The following is a 13,300-nucleotide window of genomic DNA, read 5'->3' on the forward strand; positions in this document are numbered from 1 at the left end:
AATTTTATTAAATAATAAAAAAAAATAATAGATTATACTTGGTTATACTTGCCATGAATAATTTTCTTTTTGGAGTGTTTAGTATACCATCCATGCGCAAGTTTCTTGATAGGATCACTTTCTTCTTTATTAATTGAATATTTTCCATGCAACCACAGTTCACATAAGTACACCGTACATAAGGTATATAAGTACACAATTTTTATTGTAAATAATTCATCGTGGTTTGAGCAATGTAATATTGTTAAATCATAATTAGCCATGATTTCTTTGAGCAATTTCATTCCTATTTCAGGAGAGTAACATTTAGATGGTAAAACGCTAAGATCTCGCGATTAGATATTCACGATCGTAAATATGTATTGGCGTGTATTCAAGCCCTTCTGTTTTCGGACATAATTATGGAGAATACACGCTGCTTTTATAAAATCATTCATTTTCTTAGGGTCATGACCAGTGCCGGATTAACCACTAGGCACGGTAGGCACGTGCCTACAGGCGCCGCTTTTGAAGGGACCCAAAATTTGATACATTTATTGAAAATTAGAACAATTCTAAAAAACATTTTTTTGTTGTATAAATTTTATATTAAAAAATATATCCACAATAATAATTAAAATGATAAATTAAATGTAATTTTAATGATTATATTTTATTATTACCGACAAATTGTTCTGGAGAGCGATCGTTTTCAGTATTGAAACGAATCAAAAATTATTTAAGGTCTACTACTAGTGCTGAACGCTTAAACTCTTTAGCATTACTAATCATAGAAAGTGAACTCTTAAATGAAATATCATTTATTAATATAATAAAAGAATTCTCTGAATTTATTGATTTGGATTTCATTAAGGTTGTGCAGTTACTAATGTAAAAATAACTATATAACTTTTTAAGATTGATCAAACATCTAGTTATGCCTCTATTATTTTACTAAATTTTAAATTATATTATAGATTTACAAGATTTTATTTTCTTAATATTTCAGATTTGTACAAAGAATAATTCTGTAGAATATGTTAAATGCTCATGTGCAGTTGGACTAACTAAATGTAGCCATATGATGGCATTATTAATACACGCCCATAAACACATCTCGGTTACTGACTCTGAATGCTCTTGTAGATAGAAAAGAAAAGTTAATGGTGATATTTTAAAATCTAACGATGATCTCTAGCCTGATAATTTCTCCATAGTTAAAAATACTAACTGCGATTTTAAAAAAAAAAACTATGTTTTGAAAAGCTTAAACTAAGTGACCATATGGCAGGATTTTCTTGGTTACTGAAACCCGAACATATTAACCATTTAAATGATATTGTAAATTTACCATCATTAGAGTCTGTACTATTTTCAAAAGAATTTGAATGTGCAATTGATAAAAGAGAATTTATTTCTAATTTATTTAAATTAGACCAGAATAAAATAGAAAAAATAGCTCAATACACAATCAGCCGATCGGGAAATATAAAATGGTCCCTTTATAGACAGTATAGAATTACTGCAAGTAATTTTCACAAAGTTCTGAAATGAATTAATCGAAACAAATTATTTAAATATTATATTATAATCTAATATATATATATATATATATATATATAATTTCTTACTTAATATACTATTGTAATTTTAATCATACTATACGATGTTATTAAATTCTTTTTGTTATACCTACATATATACCTACTTTATAAAATCACATTATAAAAGAAATTAATCTTCAGAAATACATAATTGGTCTATATCTTTTATTAAAGGATTTCTAAAATTAACCAATACTGAACATAATTTAAAAACAATTGAAGCTTTTACATACAAGCATTTAGGAATATGAGTAAAATATGGTACTCTTTTTAACCTTTGTATTGCACGTTCCACATGAATCCGAGCTCTTGCAATATTTTTGGTTTTTACAACTTCACTCGGAGTAAATTGAGATGAAACTAAAAATGGTGGAATATTTAATTTAACTCTACTAGGAAGAAGATCAGAAATAAGAAGCCTTTATCTGCAAAAATTAGATCACCTGGTTGAAATATATTTAAAACTCCACAAACAGCTACAATTTTTTATCTGAAATGGATTCTGGATAAAATTTACTAGCAAAAGTTATGACCCCATTGGGTGCTATACCAATTAATCCTTTGAGAGTATTTCTATGTTTATAATTACTGTAAGTCAACTTTTGTTGATCTAATTGCTTAGGTCAGGGGTTCCCAACCTTTTTATCATCGAGTACCACCAGACACTTTTATAATCAATACGCGTACCACCTCAATTCTAAAACTAAATTAGGAGTCAAATTTTTTTAACGTATATTTTTATTATTCATTCAATTCTTTACATTTTTATTATTTGATATTTATGAAAGTAAAAAAATCATAATTTTTAGTTAAATCTAAATATTTAAATTTTAAATTACAATTTTCAAATTAATAAAAAAAATAATAAATATAAATAATAATAAAATAAAATTAATGTGATATTTGTTGTTGTTTATTTTTTACAAGGTTATCAATATCAGGCTGAATGGAACTAATTTTCACTCTTAAGTCACTTTGAATATCGAGCCTACTTCTGTACTTATTTTTCAAATACAGCAATTCCGAAAATCCACTCTCACACAAATAAGTAGTGACAAATGGGGTTAAGCATTGTAATGCTTGCTTGAAAAGAGATGGGTATTCTATTTTTGTTGACATCCAAAATGAAACCAATGTTTTGTCTTTAAATGTGTCTTTCATAGATCATTTAATACGACATACAAGACGTATAGCGACACACTAAATTCTAAAATAACTCATTGATATTTCTTACGTATATTTTCCAATAATCGTTATCGCCAATTGAGTGGCCATAACCATATTATATAAAATATAATATAAATAACACAAACGTTAAAACTATAAGAATGCGCTTTATCGATAAGAACTATAATTAACTTAAGAGTTTATCATTATCTAAAATTCTAAATTGCTACGATTACAAACCCCATGTTATCGACATTAAATTTATTTTGATAAAATAATAATTTTATAAAATTAGCTAATATCAAATAAACTAAACTAAATAATATTGAATGCAAATAGTAATAAAAAAATTTCTTCGCGTACCACCTACGAGCCTTCCGCGTACCACGGGTTGGGAACCTCTGGCTTAGGTATATCACAAGGTACCTCAGTACAGTCAATAATCATACAATTTTTGAAACTTTGAAAACAATTAGATAAACAAAGTTGATTTTTAAGTTGAGATGGAACATTGTCTATGAGTGATTTGAATCATATATTATATAATAAAATTATAAAAGTTTAAGTAACATTAGATACAGTTGATGGTTAGGTCAATTAAATCTAAAAGCTAAGTCTTTATGACCTAAGTTTAATTTTAATTTTATTAGAGTCGTAAGTATTTGATCTTTTAATGAAAAGCATGTGACATTCCAACCTAAGTAATAATTAAATGTAACATTTGAACCTAGTGTGTGAATTATTTAAAACACATCTTCACTTAATCCAGTGTAATATTGAAACATATTATAATTTTTTGAAATTGAATGACGACTAAATGGATGTTTTTTTAAGATCTCAACTTCTTTTTTCAAGTCTTCGTTTTCCTCTTTCATAAAATAACATTCAACATTTTTCTCCAGAATTATATTTTGTTCAAACATTAAATCAGCACCTTCAGTATTAGGTTCTTCATTAATAATTGGATCACTTGCAGCAGTATTATCACATTGTTCTTCTACATCTGTTTTGGTTCTAAATTATAAATTAATTTAGATTATTAACTTTACTATATTATTATTACTAGCTGGCCCTATGCACTTCATTGCTCTTAAACAATGACATTCCTTTATAGTTACAATTGTTATTTTACTTCAAGGCTAAAATAAGTTTCACAATAACTATTTAGTGGTATAGTTGTCCACTGATTTGTGATTATGTTAAACAAAAGAGGAAGCTGAGAGAAATCCTTCAGTAGCGATGGCGTCACGTATGTGGATGTACTCGTCTGAAGGTAAAAATATTATCTAGGCAATCTCATAGGCATTTATTGATACTTTAATTTTGAAGTGAGTTACGAGCATTTTAAAGTTTAAATATTTTACATAGCTATAACTCATTTAAAAATTAAAACATCAATAAAAGCTTTTGAGATGTCCTAGATAATATTATTATGTTCAAGTTTGATAATAAGTAAATTTACTCTATAATTAAAGCAGTTAAAATAAAAATTAACTTTTACGTTTTTTGGGGGAAACAAAATGCATTATTTTGTTTTCATTCCAAGCAAATATAGACGGACTATTTTCTTTCAAACCATCTTTACAATGGCAACTACACAATCGACTATTATTTGATGGAATAGAATCTACTCTCCAAATAAAACAATTATAATCATATTATTATAGTAATAATGGTATAAATAAAATAATAATATAATAAACAATAAAGCATACCTAACTAAATTTGCCCAAGAATTAGTGTCACATCTGTCGAAAAACTAAAAAAAAAACACGATTCTCTGACAGAATAGTGTGAACACTGGAGTACCCAGCAGTTAGGTTAGGTAACCTTTTTTTTTTTTTGTACCTACCAGGAGGGAACTGCGTTTGCAATACTTCCTCCTGACACCCATCGTTTATTTATATAAACAAACTTCACAACAAGTTAACTTAACATATTGAATATAAAATATTGCCTATAACATAATGTAGAGAACTCTATCTCTCACAGTTTGACCAGGTTGGTCTACAACATTTTTGAACCTTAACTAGTTAATATTGTTTCTTCGCGTACTGCGACTTCGCGACCAGGTGCTCAGTACCAGCCGGTCTGGATTCCCGTTCTGTGGTTCAGGTTCCAACTCCTCCTCCGTGTTGAACCCTTCTTTCTTCCTCCTCACTGCGCATCATTATTCGTGTGAGAAGTTGTTCTATTCTGGACCATGCATTTTTTGACGACAGCATTATGCCCACCATTTTGTCTGGGCTTATCTTATCTACCCCCAGGTAGATGCATGCATCTTGTCGCCAGTGATACGAAGCGTCACATGAAAATACAGCGTGCTCGGCGCCATCAGGACTTACCCCATAGTGAGCACACGCGTCCGTCTCCCGCTTGCCAAACCTTTTTAGATATTAGTTGAAACACCCATGGTTGGTCAACACTTGGCACAGGTGAAAAGACACCTCACCGTGATTCCTCTGGAACCAGGACTTAATGTCCTTGATCAGCCTGGAGGTCCATCTGCCGTTCTCGGTTGGTGTTTCCCATCTATTTTACCAATTGATCATTAGGATCTCCCTGGCAACATTCCTATCAACTCCGTTGTACACGTTGGTTCTTTCCTCAGCCAGTAAAGCGAGTGGGGGCATGCTTGCCACTACCGCTGCTGCCGCGTAGGACGTGGTTTGGTAGCAACATGCCATCCTCAGCATGATCCTCCTGTATGCAGACTCCATGCTGCCGAGTGCTAGGTAACCTAACATAACCTAACCATAATTAAAAAGGCCTCGAGTTTCTTATGCAAAGAAACTTTAAGATCAGTTTAAAAAATGAAAAAACAATTTAAAAGAATTAAAAAACCAAATGAATCAAAAAAAAAATAAACGTGCAATGCATTTCTTATGGAATGAACCGTGATAACGGTTTGTTTGGAACCAGACGCGTTATCATTATAAATTGTGACATCACACTAATCTCTTCTATTTATCCATATTAAAATATCAGGAATAAAAATACTTGTAGTACGAACAACACTAACACACCACAAAAGTTGATATTTGACTAAGCATTTTGGTGTACCTACATATAAATATAATAAACTGGTTTTACTACATATTATCTGAAGTTTCAAAAGAAATTTAAAATATAACTGATGGTGATTATGATGTAACTACAATGAAAACATGTATTTCGTCAAAGTAAATAACTTATTGGAATTTACCAAAATAACTATTAGATGTAGTTTAATCCCATTGAAGAATGTATCATTACTCTTATAAGGTATACAAATAGGTGAAAATATAAGGAAACATTTTTAGGATAAGATGCATTTTTATATTTTTTTAAATTTTTAATATAATTAATGGGTACCTGTATTTTATTTATGCAATGTGAGACTTTTTTCTTAATATCATACTAAATAGTAAATACTTCAAGTTTATAATAATATCATATAATAATAGTATCCCATAAAATACGGCACGTAGGATTTTGACAATATTGATGCAGGCGCGTAGCGATGAATTTTTAAGGGGATGTGACTAGAAAAATAAACCTTGAATATAATTATAAAAAAAATACACCGTACCTATATTTGTCTATATTAATATTAATATTTCGAAGACTGAAATAAATGTATTGGGAAAAAATATATTAAAATAAAATTGTATAAAAAAAAATAGAAAGTACATTTTATTTAATAAATTATTACGTTAATCTGATTCAACGATTTGTTTTACTTAGTTCACGTATTATTCTCGCTACGCCATCTGTATTGTTGTACTTACAGTATATATTGTATTATATTACTAAAATTTGTACACTATTTTAAAAGAATAATGAGTACGTATAAGCATAGGCGTGCGTAGGGGGTATGCAGGGTATACAGCTGCATACCCTGAAGTTCTGTGAGGGGCGAACATCGACTATGGAAAATTGAAACATCCAGTTATCAGTTATCAACTACCAAATATTTGCAAAACACATACTTCTTGTATTATGTAATAGTATTTATTACAATATTTTTTTAATTAAACAGTAGGTTTTTTCAATATTTGTGAATTGTGTATACATATTATCAGAATTTTACGAGCTTAAAATAACTTTCAGGGCGCGCTATTGTCAGCCTACTGCATATCCTGAAAAAGAGGCCTGCGCACGCCTATGCGTATAAGTAATAATAACGATTAGCCAATGATTGGCTAATAGCCATAGGTGATTAAAGAAATTGGGTAAATATTATGATATCTATAATAATAAATAAACATTAATACTTATAAGTAAAATTTGAGTAGATAATATTTTATCAAAAAACGTAGGTACGTATAGTAAATGTGTAATTGAATCGGTCGTCATTTTGACAAAAAAAAAATTATTCGTATACGAATACTAAGATTCTACTAGATACACCACACGACTATTTCGTAGTAGAATCCCGTAATAGAATAAAACTCGTTCGTATACGAACGGCGTTCAAGAATACGTTTTTGTCAAAATAGTAGAAAAAGTACAATTATTCGTATACGAATTCCGTTCTACTACTTTCAAGAATAGGCTCCCTGGTGATGGACACTATGTCATACTTAGCTATCGTGGTTGTATTGCACAAATCCAGATGAAGAACTCGATGCAGCAGTATTGTATGAGTTGGTCGGTGATATCCACTGTGTCATATTGTTGCTATTTGAAGGCAGAATATAATCAGATAAAATTGTTGTGGTATAATTAGGAATTACATATTGTTCTTCCATTTCATTCACCAATGTCAGAATTTGAAGTTTAATTTCATCGATTACCTATGAAGGGAATTTTTTAACGGTCATAGCAATACTTTAAAAAAAAAGTCAACTTCGTCCTCTTGTTGTGAATCTAGTGATACCAAAAATTATTTTTTGCTTGGATTTTTGATATAATTTAATTTCGTTCTTTCGATCTCTTGGCTAATATTGCCGATAATTTATCATCTTTAGACCGTAATCGTTTCCCTCCAAATGATACTGCTGGCAAATTAGGTATATCTGTTTCACTACAGTTGCTTTCGATCTCTACGTCCACGATGTCAACTTCGTTTCTGAACGAATCGTTAAACAAAATATTTTGTTCTGTAATTTCTTGTATTTCAACGTTTTTGAAGTTCTAAAATAATTTTTTCAATTCAAATTTATTATAATATAGGTAATTTAAAATACATATATCTAGCTAGTTTCTACTTTGTAAATACGAGTACTTTCTTGCATATTAAATTGTGTCTAAAAACGATATATAGTAGACACAGTAGGCAATTTTTTTGCCTCATGTATGCGTCACGCATATTTTTCCACCTTTTCTTACAGTTATAAACTTTAATTTGATAAAATATAGAACATTTTAATATTGGAATGTTAGCGGTACCTATATATTATATATTATTATATTATAAATTATAAATAATGAATCTATAAAATATATTTTGTACCAGGGCTTTGCACCCGAACGAAACCCAAAACCCGAAACCCAAATTAACCCGAATAAAATTGCAAAACCCAAACCCGTATTATACAACACTCAATGAAAAAACAAACACCCGAATTAACCAGAAACCAGTATTAATATTTGGGTTAACCCAAAACCCGAATTATTATTAAATACAAAGAAATGAGTGACACGTCAATTCGTATGTATTTTACGTAAATAAGAAGATAAGAAAATAGTTGGCGTTATATTAATAAAACATAACATAATATTTCAATATGTTGGATCGACTATCGATATTGACTGCAACTGTATAATTCTCGACGATATTATCTTTAAACGCGCGCGTATATTAATTATTTGCTTGTGACCTGCGAGTAGTTGTGAGGTTGTGACTTGTGATCTATTATTTTGTCTGTGCTTGTGATCACAATAATTTACAGTGTCAAACGACTCAAACTATATGAAAATAGTTTTAAATTGTTATTATTAAATATAAACATTATAAACCAACTAAACAAAGAAGAACATTAAGTGAGTAAATTTAATTTCAATTAATATTGTATAAATGTATCATACACTATAATATTATATACCTAATATTATCAAAAAATTTCAAATGGTACCTATTTAAACTATAATAGTTTTAAATTTAAATACTTTAAAATTTAATTATATAAAAAATTATAATTCTATAGGAATGGGCAGAAAAAGAACATCTCCAGTTCATAAATATTTTAAATTTAATATTTTGTCTGGAAAATCAGTATGCCAAATAGATTCTTGTGGGCATGAACTGGTCGGTGAACATGCCAAAAATTTAGAACGCCATATAGAAAGTCTTCACTATGATATTTTTGCAAAATATTTGTCTGTGGAATCTAGAGAAATCGAAAGAAAGAAGAAATGTAAAGGATTGACAAGTATTCAGGTTGGTTAAACACAAATTTAGGACTTACACATGCTGACAAAATCATACAAATTTTTTATTTGGATTTTTAAATATAATAATTCATAGGTGCTTGAATATTAAATACCTAATAAGTTATTGACTATTATAATTTATATTCAATGATCATACTTCAATACATTTTTAAAATGTAATGAATTATAACTTATAAGTATAACACTATAAAATTAAAAAATAAGTATATTAATTAACTGTAAATCAAAATTGTAAAAATTAATTTGTTGCACCCATCTATGAATTTAAATTTTTAAGATTTAATATTCATTATTCCCTTTTTGATAACAATTATAAATATGGAAGTTAATATTACTCAAATTTTAATATAGCAAAAACCGATGACACAATCAAAACTTAATTTTGAAAATAAGAAACAGAGTATTTCTATTGAGCTTACAGCAAAAGAACTCATGAATGCTTGTACAGAATTAGTAACAGTCAATGGACGACCGTTTGAACTTTTAGAGGATAGTGGATTTCTTAAAATTTTAAATCCTTTATTAAAAGGTTTGGGTGATAGCTGTTATGTCATTAACAAAAGGAATGTAAGATCAAATGTTATAACTAAATCAAATGAAGTTGTAGCAAATATTAAAGACTCAATTAAAAATAAATTATTATGCCTTAAAATGGATTGTGCGTCAAGAAAAGATAAATCTATTTTAGGAATAAACGTTCAATATGCAGCTGCTGATACAGTAGTGACTACTTTACATACATTAGCTATGATAGAATTAACCCAACAACACACTGCAGTATATCTAAAAGAAAAGGTCAGTAAATACTAAATTATTTATAAAATAAATCTTTTTAATAAATAAATGAATATTGATTAGATATAATATCTAAACATTTAATATACCTACTATACTAATAAATAAACTAATTGTTCTCAGGTCAATGAAGTTCTTAAAATTTTTGAAATTAAAAAACAACAAATTCTTACAATCACAACAGATAATGCAAGAAATTTTGTGAAGATGGTAGACCTAATGCATAAAGAAAATGATGGTAATTAAAGAAAAAAATTATTTTAGCTTTACAATGTTAATTTTTTGTTTTTAGTGTTAATACTTCTAATAATTTATGGTAAATAATTTTATAACTTAAAAATTAAATTAAACAATAAACTGAATAAACAATAATGAAGGTATTATAGTTAAAAAATGTTTAACTTAATAATTAAAGTAGGTAACAATCACAGTATACTGACTACACTTTACACATATAACAATTAAAAAGTACCTAAAGTTAAGTATTACATTACATTTATTAGCACACAGTTATTTACCAGTAAATTATTGTTGAATAAAATAAAATTTATAATTTTTGAAAATTTGAAATATATATTTTTTAAGATGAAGAATTGTTAGAAGATAATACAAATGATAACCTAACTAACGAAGATTTAGAATTAAATCCTCTAGATGGCTTAGAAGATGATTTAGTGACTGCAATTTCAAATGAAGATAATTATCTTGAACAACGAAAAGAATATTTGAAGCCTCTAAATGTGTTGATTCGTTGCTCTGTGCATACTTTACAGCTTTGTGTAGAAGATGCACTTAAATCAACATCAGAACGTAAATGTATTTCTAAAATGAGAGAGGTAGGTAATTTATGAAAATAATTTTAAAACATCTATAATTATTAGTTTTAATTTTAAAATTGTATTAATAATTATTATGATTGTTTGTAGATAGTGAAAAAACTAAGAACTCCGACAGTATTTCGAATGATAAAAAGTCTTCATCCAAAATCGAAAAAGGCGATCATTGATGTGGAAACTCGATGGGGTAGTTCTTGTGACATGTTAAATCGTCTTTTAGAGTTAAAAGAAGTATGTAAAGATGTATCCGATACTTTTAATGAATTGAATGTAACTGATGACCAATGGCGAAAAACAGAAATTATAGTATGTACCTACATCTTGTATTATTTAATTTTTAACCTTATTTTTAAAATGTTACACTTAGTCATTTCAAAATTTTACTAGTTATAATATAGGTAAATATATTTTTATTTTTTTTTTGTAATTTTTAAATACTGATAATGTTGCAAGGTAAAATCTTTATTGCCTGCTAAACAAGCGACAATCCAACTGCAAAAAGAAGATCTTACAATTGGAGATTTTTATGGAATTTGGCTTAGATGTTACAGAGATACTAAAAAAGTAGATTCTGGCATTTCAAAGATTTTATCTGCTTCAATGGAAAAAAGAGAAAAATCATTATTGAATAATCCTGTTTTTTTAGCTGGTAAGTTTTATAAGATTAAATAATAAATAATAATTATAATTTATCAGATAATAATGTCATATATACATTTAAAATTTTTAAATAATTATTATAATTTATAATATTATATGCCCATTAAACTGTGATTTTGAATGTTTAAACTGTTTTAGGTATCTATTTAGACCCACGATTCCAGTGTCTCCTAGATAATGACTCCAGGTGTACAGCAATTAATTTTTTGGTTGATGTGTGGAAAATAATTTTATTTTTGGATAAAGATTCAATTCCAGTTTCAAATGATGAAATTATTGGTATATCACCAGAACAAGATGAAGTGGACAATCATGTTGAAGATGATGATTTGGAGGATTTTATTAAAACCAAAACATCTATTTCCATACAAGAAATAAATGAAAATGTTGAAGCAGTACCAATTCGCTTATTGTTACAATCATTTGACAATATTAATCGTTTGCATCACTCCATAAGTATTAGACAGTATTGGCAGGATTTGAAGTTGATCAAACCAGAGCTATTTAGATTAGCACAAGTGATCTTAAGTGTTCCTGTTACTCAAGTAAGTACTATACATTTTTAGATTCTTAATAGTTTTACACTTTTAGTTCCAACTTTTATTAATTAATTTATTCATTACTGTTTATATATAACCTTGTTTTGAAAATGATTATTGTTGCAAAACATAATTAATTATAGTTTATAATTTGTAATATTTGATTCTCTTACCTCGTTTTACAGTACTTAATTATCATTTATTAATTATAAGAAATAAAAATATTATAGGTGTCTGTTGAACGTTGTTTTTCTGGACTAAAATTTATATCCTCAGATTTACGTATGTCCCTTACAAGTGACATGTTAGAAAAAATTATGATTGTAAGATCCAATAATATATTTGATACAAAAAAATATTAAATTATAATTGTATATTAATATTTTGCATTTTTTAATTTTTAATGTAATCATACATTTATATTTTAAAATAATATTTCATTTATATAATTTATTTTAATATGTATTTTATTGTTAAAACTAAAAAGTGTTAAGTACCTATTTAAACATTTTGTAATATGAATATTTATTATGTATAATTATGTATAATTAAAAATTATTTAAAAAGATCTAGAATCTAGATCATTGTTTTATATTATTTCACAATATTAAATAATTTATATTTGTGTGGTCTAATCTTATAATTCAACAATACTAATAAAATTATGTTTGATCAAAATAAATAATAAACAAGGGCTTTTTTATGTAGAAAAATGACTAATTACTGGTAAGTATTAATTTAATATGTTTTTTAAATTATATTTGCTTTAAAAATAAAAAAAATTACAACATCAAATTTGCATTGAAAATCTCATGTTAATTGATAAAAAATGTTTTTTTTTTAACACCCGAATTAACCATAATTAACCCAAATAAATTTAAATTTAACCATAACCAGAAAAGTTCATTAACCCGAAACACCCAAATTCAATAACCAAAATTTTCCTTTAACACCCAAAAGCCGAAACCCGAAAAAATGCTGTTATTATGAATTTAATTCCGGTGCAAAGCCCTGTTTTGTACTTACTATTTCTGATAAGCTATATCCCTAATTCCTTCCATATGAAATCTAGTAATTTTTTGTGCTATGTTTATCATCTGAACTTTCAAAAATAACTCTATTTTTTTGTATTTATCTATTAAAATTTCGTCTTCTGCAGTGGAAAAAATAAACATTTTGAACATGTTGATGCTGGCGTTCGACACGGTATACTGGTCCGAGACTAGTGCTGTCGCTGGACGCCAGGGCCTGATTTAATAAAATTAGGGCCAAGTGCAAAATTTTTTGGCCCCTCCCAAGTCAAAAAAATGTTCTAGAAAATCCTGTTTAGAGAGGAGGAGGG

The 13,300-nt window shown here is 27.7% G+C and overlaps 1 pseudogene; it reads right to left on the bottom strand.

Moving 5' to 3' along the window:
- Window positions 1-1,713: 1,713 nt before the first annotated feature.
- LOC107169271 (uncharacterized) lies at window positions 1,714-5,100 on the bottom strand (annotated as a pseudogene).
- Window positions 5,101-13,300: the final 8,200 nt, after the last annotated feature.

Source organism: Diuraphis noxia, unplaced genomic scaffold, assembly GCF_037042655.1.
Source record: "Diuraphis noxia isolate RWA-SAM2 unplaced genomic scaffold, SU_Dnox_SAM2 contig0001, whole genome shotgun sequence".
Lineage (NCBI taxonomy): Eukaryota > Metazoa > Arthropoda > Insecta > Hemiptera > Aphididae > Diuraphis > Diuraphis noxia.